This window comes from Rattus norvegicus, chromosome 2 (assembly GCF_036323735.1).
Source record: "Rattus norvegicus strain BN/NHsdMcwi chromosome 2, GRCr8, whole genome shotgun sequence".
NCBI lineage: Eukaryota > Metazoa > Chordata > Mammalia > Rodentia > Muridae > Rattus > Rattus norvegicus.
In genome coordinates, this window is record NC_086020.1 from 208,267,802 (window position 1) to 208,282,209 (window position 14,408).

A 14,408-nucleotide genomic window follows, 5' to 3' on the forward strand; every position below is an offset into this window, starting at 1 on the left:
TCCCTTCTTAGTAAACAAAAGTCACTTTAAGCTGATGAAAAAAATCTAACACTCTAATGCTGTTTCAGCTGTTTTAGGATTTCATGAGGTTTCTCCCACTTAGTAAAAAGTAGCTTTACTGGGATCTAATTCACAATTACGCATTTGCCTTCCCATGTCACCTTTATTGAACTTAATGTCCTCTTGTTTAGCTGTATCCTGGGTGTCTCATATGGCACAATGTAGTTCTTTTGAAACCACTATTTTAATAATAGACTTTGACTTTGGTTCTTGATGATTCCCATCCCCTTTATACAATACAAACTTTATTCAAACGAGTATAGTCTAGAAATGTCTCAAAATGCTGTCCTTCCTTTGCACAGTTACTGGAGATTAAGCATGACCATGTACCTGAAATAATAACCACAAGTGCCTTCATTATGAAAGCATTAAATAAAATCAAGTTAGCGTTCATTCACGTATTCATTCATTCGCCTGACGTTTACTTCTCAGGGGCTTGTTGTTCCTGGTAAGATGCTAGAAGATTATGTATGATTCTGTTGAGGTCAGCCTCATCTTTCTTATAAATTCATGGAATGCTGGTTCATGTAAAGTCAGACTAATGGAAACAAGCAGGACTCCTAGCTGGAGGGCCCCTTGTCTTTACATGCTCCGGTCTGTTGATTTCAGGAAGCTGAGAGACAGGAAGCTGGGTTGACACCTTTCTTGACAACCAAAGGCCAACTGGCAAAACTCTCAACTGTGAGGATTGTAAGAATAAGAGACAGGTAGCCAGGGGTGAGAAACTGTCACTGCACGTTTATTTTATGGATATTGATACAGAATATATTGAATGGATTCTGGATTTGAGTAACAATGCATTTTAATAGCTTAGATACAACTCTACAGTACAGCATGCTCTCTCAGAAATAAAGAAAATTTCAACAGTCAATGAAAGACAATAACGAATTTGGGAAAAGGAAACCAAAACCACAATGCTGTGAGAAGGCAGGCCTGCTACAGAGGCTCTATAGAATATGCTGGGAAGGAAGGATGCTGATTGCGGAATTAAGACATCGTTTTGCTTATTCATTGGTAAAGTATGGTAGACAAAATTCCTTGTGTGTGTTCACTCCACCATACAGAATGCCACTATGCACCCTGTGGAAGCTGTGTGCACTGAGTCAGGTAGTGTAAGCATTGCCCTTTCCGACTTTTGTGATCTCAGGTTGGTGTCTTGACTTCATTGGAGCACAGTCCTAGTGCACAGTCCATACGATATTCAATACCGCATTTGGCAGTCTAGAATTACTAATCTTTCGAGTACAATAATGATTACTAGAGCCTCTAGAAAGGGGCTGGATTTGGGACTGTTAGTCAAAGAACAGATTCAACTCAGACAGAGGAATCAGTTCAGGAGAGCAATTATGGAACACAGTGATTACAGTAAATAACATTATGTTCTTCAAAAATTGCTAACAGTAGCTTTGACATTTTCATTCCCGAGAAGATGATAAAAGCAAATATGAAAGATCTGAAAATTGTGTTGATTTAGTCATTCCAACATGCATACACATATCCAAATGCTACACACCTCCTAAGTGCATAAAGCTACATCAGTTAAAAATTGACATTGAGGAGTGTCGACATGACTGAGTGGTTGAGAGAACTTGCTGGCTTCCAGAATACCCGAGTGCAGATCCCGGCTTGTACATCAGTTAACGTGTGGGCGGCGCTGGACCATTCAGGGGCGACGCCTACGCCTTATCCAACCTCTCCAGCAGCTGTGGTCCCTGGCTTTCCTTTGCTAATGCTATAATCTCTACAGCTCCATGCTTGCCTTCTTGTTTGCCTTTACATCATCTTCATCATCGGTGCACCTCCATCCCTCTGTCCACATTTCTCCAGTGAAGACGAGCAGCCATTATATCGGATTTCAGCCCACCATGATGTCCTCACCGTTTTTTTTTTTTTTTGCTTTGAGTTTTCATTTTTATTGCATATTTCTTTATTTACATTTCAAATGTTATTCCCTTTCCCAGTTTCCTGTCCATAAGCTCCCTATCTCCTCCCAATCCCCTTCTTCTATAAGGGATTTTCCCTTTCCATCCACCTCTCCTTACTGCCCCCCACTCCAGACATTCTCTTGCACTGGGAGTCCAACCTTGGCATGATCAAGGGCTTCTCCTTCCATTGGCGCCCAACAAGGCTGTCCTCTGCTACAAATGCAGTTGGAGCCCAGGGTCAGTCAATGTATAGTCTTTGGGTAGTGGTTTAATCCCTGGAAGCTATTGTTGGTTGGCAATGTTGTTCTTATTAAATTGGCTTAAGATCCTATTTTTAGATAGTCTCATTCTGAGTCAGGAGAGAACTTCAGGATGCTTTGAATGCAGGGAAACTTTCAGACCTCGATGCCACACTTCTATTTCTAGCTTACCCAAATGAACTCTGCCATTTCACATATACTGAGGTGTATATTCACACATTTCTGCGTACTGCCCCTTGTGTGCCTTACTTTCCTATATCTAGTCTCTCTGCCAGCACTGACAGCCTCAACAGAGTATTGTCTCCTGGGGCTAGTGGAGCCACAGCTCTTGGTCTAAATCGGGGAGCCACTTGGAGAACTATTTATTCTACCACCAATTAAGCTTTTCTTTCATCAGCATCTCAGTTGACAAGTCCGTTTTGCCTGCCATGTCCTCATTTGCCCCTCATTAACTCTGTTGGTATAACTGCTCAGTAACTCCTGTGTTTCTTAAAGCCTGATTGTATTAGGAGGACTAAGAACTTCTCTGTAGGCATTGCTCATTGAATCTCCACAAGTTGTTTTGGTAACCTGGTCATTTTACAGCTGAGAAAAACTGAGGTACAGAGACATTAAATCATGTTAAATCATGCTATTGCACAGCAAGGGATAGACAGAGACAAAATGTAAACCTCAGACAAATTCTTGACTAGATTTCTTTACTTGCCAGTTTCAAAAAGTGAATTGGTTTCATAGACTCCTTCAAAAGTGAGTGGTGAGATATGACTCAGTTGACTTATGTATTAATATATTAATTACACTATGCTACATTCTCAGAAGCTATCTTATTCCTGTTGTGTCTTCATATCCTTACCTTCAGAATAGAAAAAAAATAAGTGGATAATTAATACATTATTTTTATTTATTTCACTTTATTTTATTATTTATTTAATTTGTATTAAATAAATTAATAAATATAATGTAAACATTTATTTTATATTAAAATTATCTTTGATTTTTAAATTAAAATATTAAATTAAAATATTACATAAATTATTTCTATAGATAAATTTTATTTATTTATTTTATTTATATAGAGACATTTTATTTATATATAAATATATAATACAGTACGTGTATGTAATATGTATAAATAATATAATATACACATAATGTATAATATATAAATATATAATAAAATAAAATATATTAAAATAAATAACTTTAAATTTTGTGTTAAAACATACTTATTAAGTCAATATATTTATTTTATTTTATTTATTAGTTAATTTATATAATTAATAATTGTTTTTCTCTTTCTCAATTTGCATACAGAAAGTCATTATTGGAAAGTATGGTTTTAAGATTGTTAGAGCCAGAGGAGCTGAGTGGTTACAATAGAACTGTCTCTCAGATACAGTGGGCGAGGTGCACAGGCACATTCACAACAGCTGTGACAGCTTGTCAAAACCTGCATGAAGTAAAACCAGATAAAATCACAGCGTGGAAGTAGGGTTAGTGGTCAAGTCCTACCTCTAGCTCAGGAGCTACTTAAACTGATGACTGCTGGGCCAGGGAGAGCCAGATTTCCTAAGGGATGAGGCTTATGAGAGGACACCCATGCAAGTGGACAGTCTTAAAACTACACACATGTAGTGCTAAGTCAACTCAGATTCAGTGGCTTTAAGAGAAATACAGCACCAGAAATTGGGGAAAAGTGGTGGAAAGGGCTGGGGGGGATTATAGAAAAGGGAGTGGAGAGATAGATTTCATTAAAACACATTATATTTATGTATGAAATTTTCAAATAATATAAAATAATTTCATTAAATAGTGACTTGGGGTTATTTTTTCCATAACCATTCCAATAATTTATTAAATAGTCCCAAATATACTTCAGCTATTTTGTGCTACATATTTATGTGAGGCAACATTCTCAGATTTAATTATTATGCAATAAAATATTGATCTATTCTGAAGAATCTTAAAGGTGCTCTGTGTCCTACAGTATCAAATATTCAACCAAGGTTAAATACTTTATGTTAAGATAGGCAAGCATTTCCATCTCATTAGTATGCAGATTTGCTAATGTCACTAATAAATGTTAAAATTCTATATATACTAAAGAACTCTTTATAATAAATTTCATGATTTATTATTAGTAAAAATAAAGATTACTTTTCCCATAACTATTTTTGTAAATGCGTACATCTCTCTTGTCTTCTATTTTGAACACTGAGATTATTACCCTACATCTGCAATGTTTTCATCTCTCTCATCAAAAGAAATGGGCAGAGGCACCACACAGTACTTATTTTCAAGGCAAGTTCTAGCTCTGGAGTTTCACATGGGAACCCCTGTGAGAATCACTTCTTGCTCAGTTGTTTCAAAACATGGCACTGGATCAATCATTGGATTTGGCAGAACTTGAGTTATTCTGATATAGTATTCTCCACAAAGAAGGCATGCATATTCAAGCTTTAGTTTCTGAAAGAAAAATAAAAGTGTTTTGTCTTTGTTTATTTTTCCAAAAGAGAAGGAAAAGGAGGATGGGGGAAGGCTGTGGAAAGATGTTATCAGGAAAGTAGAGGACATGTTTTCTGAATCTCTAGGTCTGCCTTTGAACTTCAGGATGAAGCTGTGCTCTCATGGGGAGTTTTTAGGGTCCCTTCACACACACACACACACACACACACACACACACACACACACACACACACACCTATAAATACTTCAAAAACTCTGCTTTTGAATTGGGTTAGTTTGTTTTATTTTAGGCAACTTCTCACTCTAAAATCTGGAAGAGAGGCTTTAATGTCAGAGCTAAATTAAAGAGAAAGCAGTTCTTGTTTTCAGATAAACTGAAAGTTATCTGCCTGCTTGAGAACACTCTGTTGGGAATGTTCCAGTTTCTCCCTGGTCCTTCCTTTCCTCCCTTGGTGGAGTCCTGACTACACTCACATTCCTATCTATCTCCATGAGTTGCCAAACCTCCCCTTTCCTAATCTCTGTGAGGGAAACTAATATCACAGCTCATCTTCTTATTCTTGGTAATCACCTTTAAAATCGACAGCTCCCCTCCCCCAATAAGAGGTGATTTTCAACCATTTTCTGATTGGCTTTAGGCCATACTCCACACAGTTAAACCTATAATTGACACCATTAGGGATCCAAGAACCGGTGACTAGATAGATCATAGGAACTTGAGAGAACCTATGATTACCATTCTGCTAAATAAACATCATATTAAACTAACTCCTAGTGGCATATTGTTAAACCTGGACACTAATTCATCTTTCAACCTTCACCAGGGAAGCCACTATTTTCAGGTGATAGAGACCCACAACTAGTTAGGGTCCAGAGAATAAGAGAGTACAGAATTCTCAGCCCTAAACAAAACCTCTAGATCATACTGCTCCTCCCAAGGTCCATGGATCACTACAGAAGAGGAAACAGACAGATTGTAAGAACAAGAGGAAGATTACAAGGAGGCAGTGTTTTCTGGACTCAGCAAAGCAGGTGTACATATGAGCTGACAAGAGTTGTTTGTGCTAGCATGCACAGGATCTGTGCAAACTCAAGTCAGACAAAATCCCAGCATTGAGGGGGTCCATGGAATCACACCATACCCCAGGAAGTATTGGTTAATAGTAGTTTCTGGTAAAAAAAAAAGAAGAAGAATTTTTTAAGCGTTTAACCCCTAGTAAGTTGACTATGGTCTGATAGAAAACCACATGCCTTTAAAATAAAAGGCCAACACAAATAAATTTGACTGTGTAATAACATGATTTGGGGGAAAAACACCAAAGAATAGACCTGAGATGAGTAGATGGAGGAGCTGAATATGAAAATATTATTAAAACCCATTGTATAAAACTCTCAAAAAATAATTTTACAAAAGGGAAAGAAAGAAGCTGATCCCACCCCTTAGGAATGATTTCTCTTCCTCCAGTATCTTCATTTATGCTCTGAGTACCGCTCTAGATTTTTAATGGTCAAAAATATACACAGTTCTTCCCTTGAGGAAATAAAAGGGACACAAAAGGTCTCCACTCCATTATATCTTCCAGCCACTGTTCCATTGCCAACGTAATTGATCCTCAAATTCGTGTAAGAAATGAGTGAACACAGTGATTCTGTCCTCTCACTGGTTTCTGAGATGGGACGTTCTCCTGGACTAGTCCTTGAGGGTTTTCTAATTTACTAGGGGCATGGTTTCATGATCTCCATGTTTAGTAGCTCAGACTCTGTCATACTGTCCTTGATTGATTGGAAGACCCTGTCTCTGAGCTATGCCTATGCCGTTGTGAACTTTCCTCTTAGTGTTCTTGACTAAGACAGATCTGGTGTCTGCAAGTGGATGAAACAACTCTTCCTTCACTGGCTGCTTTGCTCTCCCTCATCTTATACTTTTCTCTGAAAACCTTTGTAAAGGATCATGCTCTAAGGAAAAACATCTATGACAGCATTTAATTACATTGTGTCATTTGGAAGCAAGTGAAAAAAAAATACAAGTAGAACATCGCCAAGTAGACTCATATTAATTGCAAAGACCCATGACCAAAGAGGGGAGCTGCAGTTTTCTGTTTCTTTGATAATCACAGACTCTGGGGCTGAAAGAGCCTATTCCAGGAAACAGTTACTCAGAATAGCTGCCCTACTCCCTATGAAAAGAGGAATTAGATCTCTAGGTCCTTCAATGTCTAGAAGAATAAAACTTTCCTGATGGAAACTGTGAGCCAATGTCACTGTCACACAGCTGAGTAAATCACTGTGTCCACTGGAGCAGAAAGGAGAAACACAACAGGCATACACTATTACTCACACTCTTGTCTGTAGTGGTTACTTAGGTGGCTTTAATATTAATTTTTACTCAATCATGTTTTTTCTTCCTTCTTAGAGGTTCTTTTTTAAATCAAATATCTTTCAAATTCATTTATTTCTTTTTTTCTCTGATTCAATCAACATTTTATTATTATACACTTATTTACTGACCTTGATTAAATACATGCCAGATGCTATGAAGTTTTAGTCAATGGAAATATAAAACAACTTTTATAAAGAATATAATGGAAATATAAAAGCAAAACACCTACTTATCTTTTAGCAGGCATGGTGGGACGGTATAAGAAGAAAAGTTATACCCAAATATATGATCTCAATAGAGGCAACTGTAATAACTGTAATTCACTTTGTATTGTTTGAGCCTAAATAGAAGTGTTATGGAAGTTGGCGATGGCTTCCTCACGAAGTGATGCTAGAATTGAAATGTAAGGGGGGAAGCGTTGTTAATCAGATGGGAAGCAGGGATATCGTAGGTAGTACAGCACAAGTACAAATGTTTTATGATTGAAGATAGCATGGTGCTACACTACATCAAACTAGGTGTAGAGTTAGGGGAATATGGAAGCCAGAGATGTTGGCAGATGATTAGTGGGGCTTCTTGGACAATGTTAAGAAGTCTTCTTTGCATTAGAGACCAAGGAAACTATTGAAATTGTTCAACCATAGGGAGAGAACAATAGATTCAACTTTACAAGGATTGTCTTGCACATGAAATGGCTTTCTCTGCTGTCCTGTATGAATGCATGTTTCCTTTCCCTGTCTTATGTGGATCATTCAAATCAGTATCAAGAGAATCCCTAGGTCATGCAGTTTGTACCTTTTTAATTTCTCAATCAGATAGTGTAGATGGCTCTTTATTACTTTTAAGGTGAATCTTAAGACATTAGATGTATTATTATTATTATTATCATTATTATCAATTCTACCATCTGGACCCAATATACCTTGTCCCCGCCAGCGGGGACCCAGTTATTCAGGGTCCCGAAGAGGCTTTCTACCTGTGGGCAAAATGCGGGTGAAGAGAAGGAGACCAAGCAAGATTCTGTTGTCAAGGTCTCGTTTATTGGGATGAACGTTACAGCTTCTAAGGCTTTCAGGTAGGGGGGGTGTCCTTTGTGAAACACAGAGGAGGGGGAGATGAGGATATAGGCAGTGATAGCTGGAGGCAAAGAGGTCAGGCGGTAGACGATGAGGTCAGGCAGTGGAGACACCGGGTGTTGACTGAGGAGATAACTGATTTTTGCTGAGGCTGAAGCATCCCATGAATGCTATCTTCCTGTGCCGTAATTCATGGGAGAGGCTCTAAGAGGAGTATGTGTGGCCAAGAGTCACATAGCCGCTTTGAGCTATAGTCACAAAACGGCCAGGCCCAAATCCAATATGGCTCACTACAATACCTTCTAAACTAGCTCCCTTCATTTCAACAAAGCTAGTTCTACCCTTTAACTAAGATAGTCTTAGTTAGTTTTTTAAACAGAGGCTTTTAGAACCCATGGTGTTCTTTTTTCTTAAACTAAAATGTAAACATATTTGAGGCTCAACTCAAGTTCTATTGGTTCCATAGATTGCTTAGATCATTCTAGACCACTAAGTAGTCTCATATTCACTGTATTCTACCAGCACACGTGTAATAATGGTTAAAGCAAGTCTTACAGGAGTAGATTATTTGCAGGGATATGATTTACCTTCCACTTTTAGGCACCATCATCCTGGCTTACTATAACTAGATTATTAACCTTCTTCAGCAATGTCAATTTTGTTTGATTTTGCCTTGATGACATTTTTAGTGAAAATTTAGGATATAGAGACAAGGAAAAACAAGAACAGCATTACAGAGGAATTTTAATCCAGCAACATGGCTGCTCTGGCAAGGGATCACGTCCAAAGACCTAGGTCTGTGTGATCTGACTGGGATGACACATATTTAATCACTATTGGCTGGAATACAGGCAAATCCTTAGTACACACCTTTAATCCCAAACAATGTATATAATATTATTTTATAGAAGGAAGCAGTCACATATGAAAGTGACATCTAATTGAAGGGCATCTAATTGATTCATCATCTGATGAATCAAAGGAAGATTTGACAGAATGAGTCAAAGATAGGATACTTCCAACTCTCACAAGAACACACAAGGAGAGGAGACTTAAGAGGGCACCAGAGAGGGGGGCAGTTTTACACGGACAGTTTTCCAGAGGCAGGTTGTAGTTAAAGACATAATGATCCAGAGAAGAAGAAAGAGCCAGAAGATTAGGGCAGATTGCCAGGGTTAGTTTGAGGTCAAGTAGAGCAATTCATCCAGAAGCTGAGAGAAGCCAGTTTGAATCAGTCAGCTTGGAGAAGACATTGGGCCAGAACAGCTTAGTTGATACATCCAGCCAGTGTTCAGAAATGGCTAGAAGGGGTGAGCTTATTCAGCAGTAAGCCTCTGAGATGACAATTAGATATGGCAAATGAAAGTTACCTTTACACACCAGAATTTGAGAGTAAGTACAATCACAAGGTTTTGAGAAACATTCTTCAGAAATACTTTTACTTGCTACTTGATAGACTACTGTGATGTAATCCCATAATGTCTTTCATTGTACATGGTTGTTGGACACTTTTTTTCCACTTCACCATGGGTGTAAACAATGCAGTTAAACCATAATTTCTTCTGTTAAGCCTCAATTATTTCCTTAGGAGAAACTGAGAAATATACATCTACTGTCCAATTATTGTTACTCATCACCTATTAGCCTTCCCACAAACTTTAACTTCAGATAGAACAATATTCATTTCAGCACAATCTCATTAGCACCAATTTTTATTGTTGCATATATTATCTGTATTTTTTAACAAAAAATATGGTGGAATTATTTTGCTCTGAATGTGAATAAGTAGCATTATCACTTCTTGAGTATTGGAAAAATGCTTCAGAAAGATTGTATTTTATTTCTGACCTTCCTTCTTTCCTTTTTGTTCCCGTCCTTCTTTCCTTTTTTTCTTTATTTTTATCAAGATCTCATTATGCACTTCAACCTTGCTAGAAACTCACTGTGTAGCCCATGCTGGTCTCAGACTTATTATCATGATCCACCTGCCTCTGCCTTCTGATTGGTGAGAACACAGGCATTCATGTTCAGCCTCTGAGATCCACATGCATTCTTGTGTGTTGTAAACACATGGTGTCCTAAGTATGTGTTAGAGTAAAAGGCAATGGAGTCACAGAAGACACTGAGGAATTTTTGTTTTGCAAATAGTCTAAAAAAGGCTACCACACAGCATTTAAGTTTGATAGAAGTTTCTTCCACAGTTACTCCTGACAGTGACTTTAATATTGTTTCTGCTTGGATGATTTCACAAGCAGGAGACCAAGAATTTAGCAGAATGAGACACTGGTGATAAACCAACAAGCATTACTACAATATTCTAAATCTGAGTTTTCATTTAGGAAGTCTGGAAGGCACAGATGCAGGAAATGTAACATTCTGGAAATCATAAGTGCATTAGGTAGAAAAGTAGGCATTCTGCCTGAGAAAACTATTGTTAAAAACCAACTCAAGCCTTACCCAGCAGGCCTAGTGAAGGATGTTACTATAATATTGTCAAAGTATTTAATGTTTGATCTGTATGAATTATGCCATATACTTTATTTCCTCTGTGAATCACTTATTACAGTGCTATCTTTCTAGCAATATGCAAATATGTGTGCAAAGAATTTTATCCACCTCATTTTGATTTAGTTATCAGAACACATAACACCTGCTGAAGCTGAAGCCGATAGCCTCCGAAAGGCTTCTTTCATTCTGCTCCCAGTTCGCACATCATCAGCACAATTCAGATGGAAATTCCACAGATATTGCTAGTGGATTGGATGTCTCTGAGAAATTTGACCTCCCAAATTTGATTTATTTAGCATATTTGCATTTTAATGGCTTTCTCCCTGAAAGGATAATCGTCTCATCAAGATGGACCGCTACGGTTTTACTGAGTCATTCGTATTCCTCAGCTCATTTATCTGTGTTTATTACCGTTCCGTATGACTATGCGGCACAATGTGCAAGCACGTGTGGATGGAGCCTATGCATCTGAAATGAACACTTCAGCATTTTAAAAGATGGAGGCTTTGGAATTTTGGTGACCTGAGAGAGGTTCGTTCTGTACTTTTGACAGTCTGCTGAGTCAGGTTCTCAGTTTCAAGGTTAATAAGAGCTAACATTTCTGTAGAGTCTTCTCATGACTCTTTCCATGTATATGCCCTCATTTCCTAGCATGTCCAACTTCTTGAAATGGTTCAGTAACCTTTTGAAAGCTACAAGTAAAGCATTTATAGAGCCAACTCCTTCCCTCCCAGTATCTGCCACTAGGCTTCTAAGCTTGCTATAAATACCAGATTGAAGTTTGGTGAGTGGGCATTGCTGGTGGCTGTAGTTTGATGGTAAGCAACTGTAGACTATTACCAGATTGAACTGTGATATCTATCTCATTTTTACTATCTCCTACTCCATACCAAACTCCATTTACTGTTTTATTTTATTTTACTTATTTACCTAAGTTGAAACAAACCAGTTCATTCTTTCATGCCATGTCATCTAGAACACTCTATTTCTCCACAGGAACTGCTACACTTACTTTACCACTAAAACAAGTCTGAACCTCTGTTACCCATTATCATGGAGAGGGATAGAGAGAACAAAACCCCATCTACACTCTAGCTCTTGAATAGGATCTTTCTCTTAATATATTGGTGTGTAGCCTGAGAAGCTGGAAGTATTCTTTGTAATAAAACAGGTGCAAATAAAATAGAAAAGACTGCTATATATCAGTCCCCATTATTGTTTAGCGGCATATTTCAAGCATTTATACATCAGAATGTGGATGGGTCTGTTGACTAAAAGATACCAAATCTACAGAAGGTATCATCTTCTGTGTAAGATTAAAACTATAAAACATCCTAAGTCTTATTAGAATGCTGATATAATCTATAATATTTTTATCGTGAAAGTCTTTATGGGGTTTCTTTTTGCAACACTTTTACTGCTTTTTGAGCATTTCTTGCAAAGTGTGTTGAATGAATTGACCCCCTTGGCCCCTTCCCTTACCACATTCCCATTCTCATAATCCATCCCATCCACCTTTGGGATTGATGCATGCTTTCATTTTCTTTCCACCCATCGAGACCAGGGTATGTTGACCAATTAGTCTTGGGAGGATAATTGCCCTGTTAGGTGTTAAGCCTATCAGACATCACATTAGTAAAGAAAACTGACTCTCCCTCTCCCAAAGCTGTCAAATGACAATGATTTCCCAGCTAGTAGTGAGGTTTCCTGCCCACCGTCATCCCCCCATGGAAGGATTTTGTCTGGCTGGATTTGCACAGATCCTGCATGCTGTCATAATTATTGTAAATTCATATGTGCTTCTGCCATGTTGTAGCTGTAAAACCCTGTTTATTTGATGTCATCAACTATCTCAGGTTCCTACAATTTTTATGCGCCATCTTCTACAAAGATCCCTGAGCCTTGGGGGGAAGGGATATCTTCTATAACGTTTTCTATGTCTTGCTTCCTCTTGATGTGTAGATGTGTGGATGGTAAGACAAGTATGGCTCATATTATTACAACAACATCTGGGTTGCAATTTTCTGTCCTGTCAATCAGCATTCCTTGTGATAATCCTTTATATTCATACCACATGCCTATGCAAGCCCTGACAAGCCCTGAGCTACTTGCCAATGCCATGGGGCTGTGTTTTTCAAGAATGACACGATTGAGTCCTATAATTAAAACTAACCTTTACCAAACAAAAATGCCTTTGAGAGGTGATGTATTATGTTTACTTATTTTAGTATTGTATATGTTTTCTACTATGCTGATGCAACAGTTTATGTAATCAAAAAATCCCCTTAATCCACACAGCATTTGTAGAACTAGTGTACTATATTACAGTGTGTTAGAACTATCTTAGAAATAGCTAGCTCATGGGTCAAACATCTATTCTGTTTGTCATTAATTGTGGGCAAGTTGTCAACATCGTGGAAGAAAGGAAGATAATCACCTTTGTTTCACAGAATTTTATGAAGAATCATGTAGCATTAAAACATTAAATGTCTGAATATAGTAAATAGTGAAATGTGTCTCTTTGCCTTTCCTTATGGCAGTAAATAAATAGCATAGTACACAGTTTTAGAAACCCACACACCTATGGTCACTTGATTTTTGACAAAGGAGCCAAAACCATCAAATGGAAAAAAGATAGCATTTTCAGCAAATGGTGCTGGTTCAACTGGAGGTCAACATGTAGAAGAATGCAGATCGATCCATGCTTATCACCCTGTACAAAGCTTAAGTCCAAGTGGATCAAGGACCTCCACATCAAACCAGACACACTCAAACTAATAGAAGAAAAACTAGGGAAGCATCTGGAACACATGGGCACTGGAAAAAATTTCCTAAACAAAACACCAATGGCTTACGCTCTAAGATCAAGAATCGACAAATGGGATCTCATAAAACTGCAAAGCTTCTGTAAGGCAAAGGACACTGTGGTTAGGACAAAACGGCAACCAACAGATTGGGAAAAGATCTTTACCAATCCTACAACAGATAGAGGCCTTATATCCAAAATATACAAAGAACTCAAGAAGTTAGACCGCAGGGAAACAAATAACCCTATTAAAAAATGGGGTTCAGAGCTAAACAAAGAATTCACAGCTGAGGAATGCCAAATGGCTGAGAAACACCTAAAGAAATGTTCAACATCTTTAGTCATAAGGGAAATGCAAATCAAAACAACCCTGAGATTTCACCTCACACCAGTGAGAATGGCTATGATCAAAAACTCAGGGGACAACAGATGCTGGCGAGGATGTGGAGAAAGAGGAACACTCCTCCATTGTTGGTGGGATTGCAAACTGGTACAACCATTCTGGAAATCAGTCTGGAGGATCCTCAGAAAATTGGACATTGAACTGCCTGAGGATCCAGCTATACCTCTCTTGGGCATATACCCAAAAGATGCCCCAACATATAAAAAAGACACATGCTCCACTATGTTCATTGCAGCCTTATTTATAATAGCCAGAAGCTGGAAAGAACCCAGATGCCCTTCAACAGAGGAATGGATACAGAAAATGTGGTACATCTACACAATGGAATATTACTCAGCTATCAAAAACAACGACTTTATGAAATTCGTAGGCAAATGGTTGGAACTGGAAAACATCATCCTGAGTGAGCTAACCCAATCACAGAAAGACATACATGGTATGCACTCATTGATAAGTGGCTATTAGCCCAAATGCTTGAATTACCCTAGATGCCTAGAACAAATGAAACTCAAGATGGATGATCA

General features: G+C 38.0%; 1 protein-coding gene across 3 annotated transcripts in view; it reads left to right on the forward strand.

Annotated features, from left to right (window-relative positions):
* Plppr5 (phospholipid phosphatase related 5) overlaps positions 1-14,408 on the forward strand; it is a 279,779-nt gene that overhangs the window by 124,744 nt on the left and 140,627 nt on the right. The gene's annotated exons all lie outside the window — the stretch shown is intronic.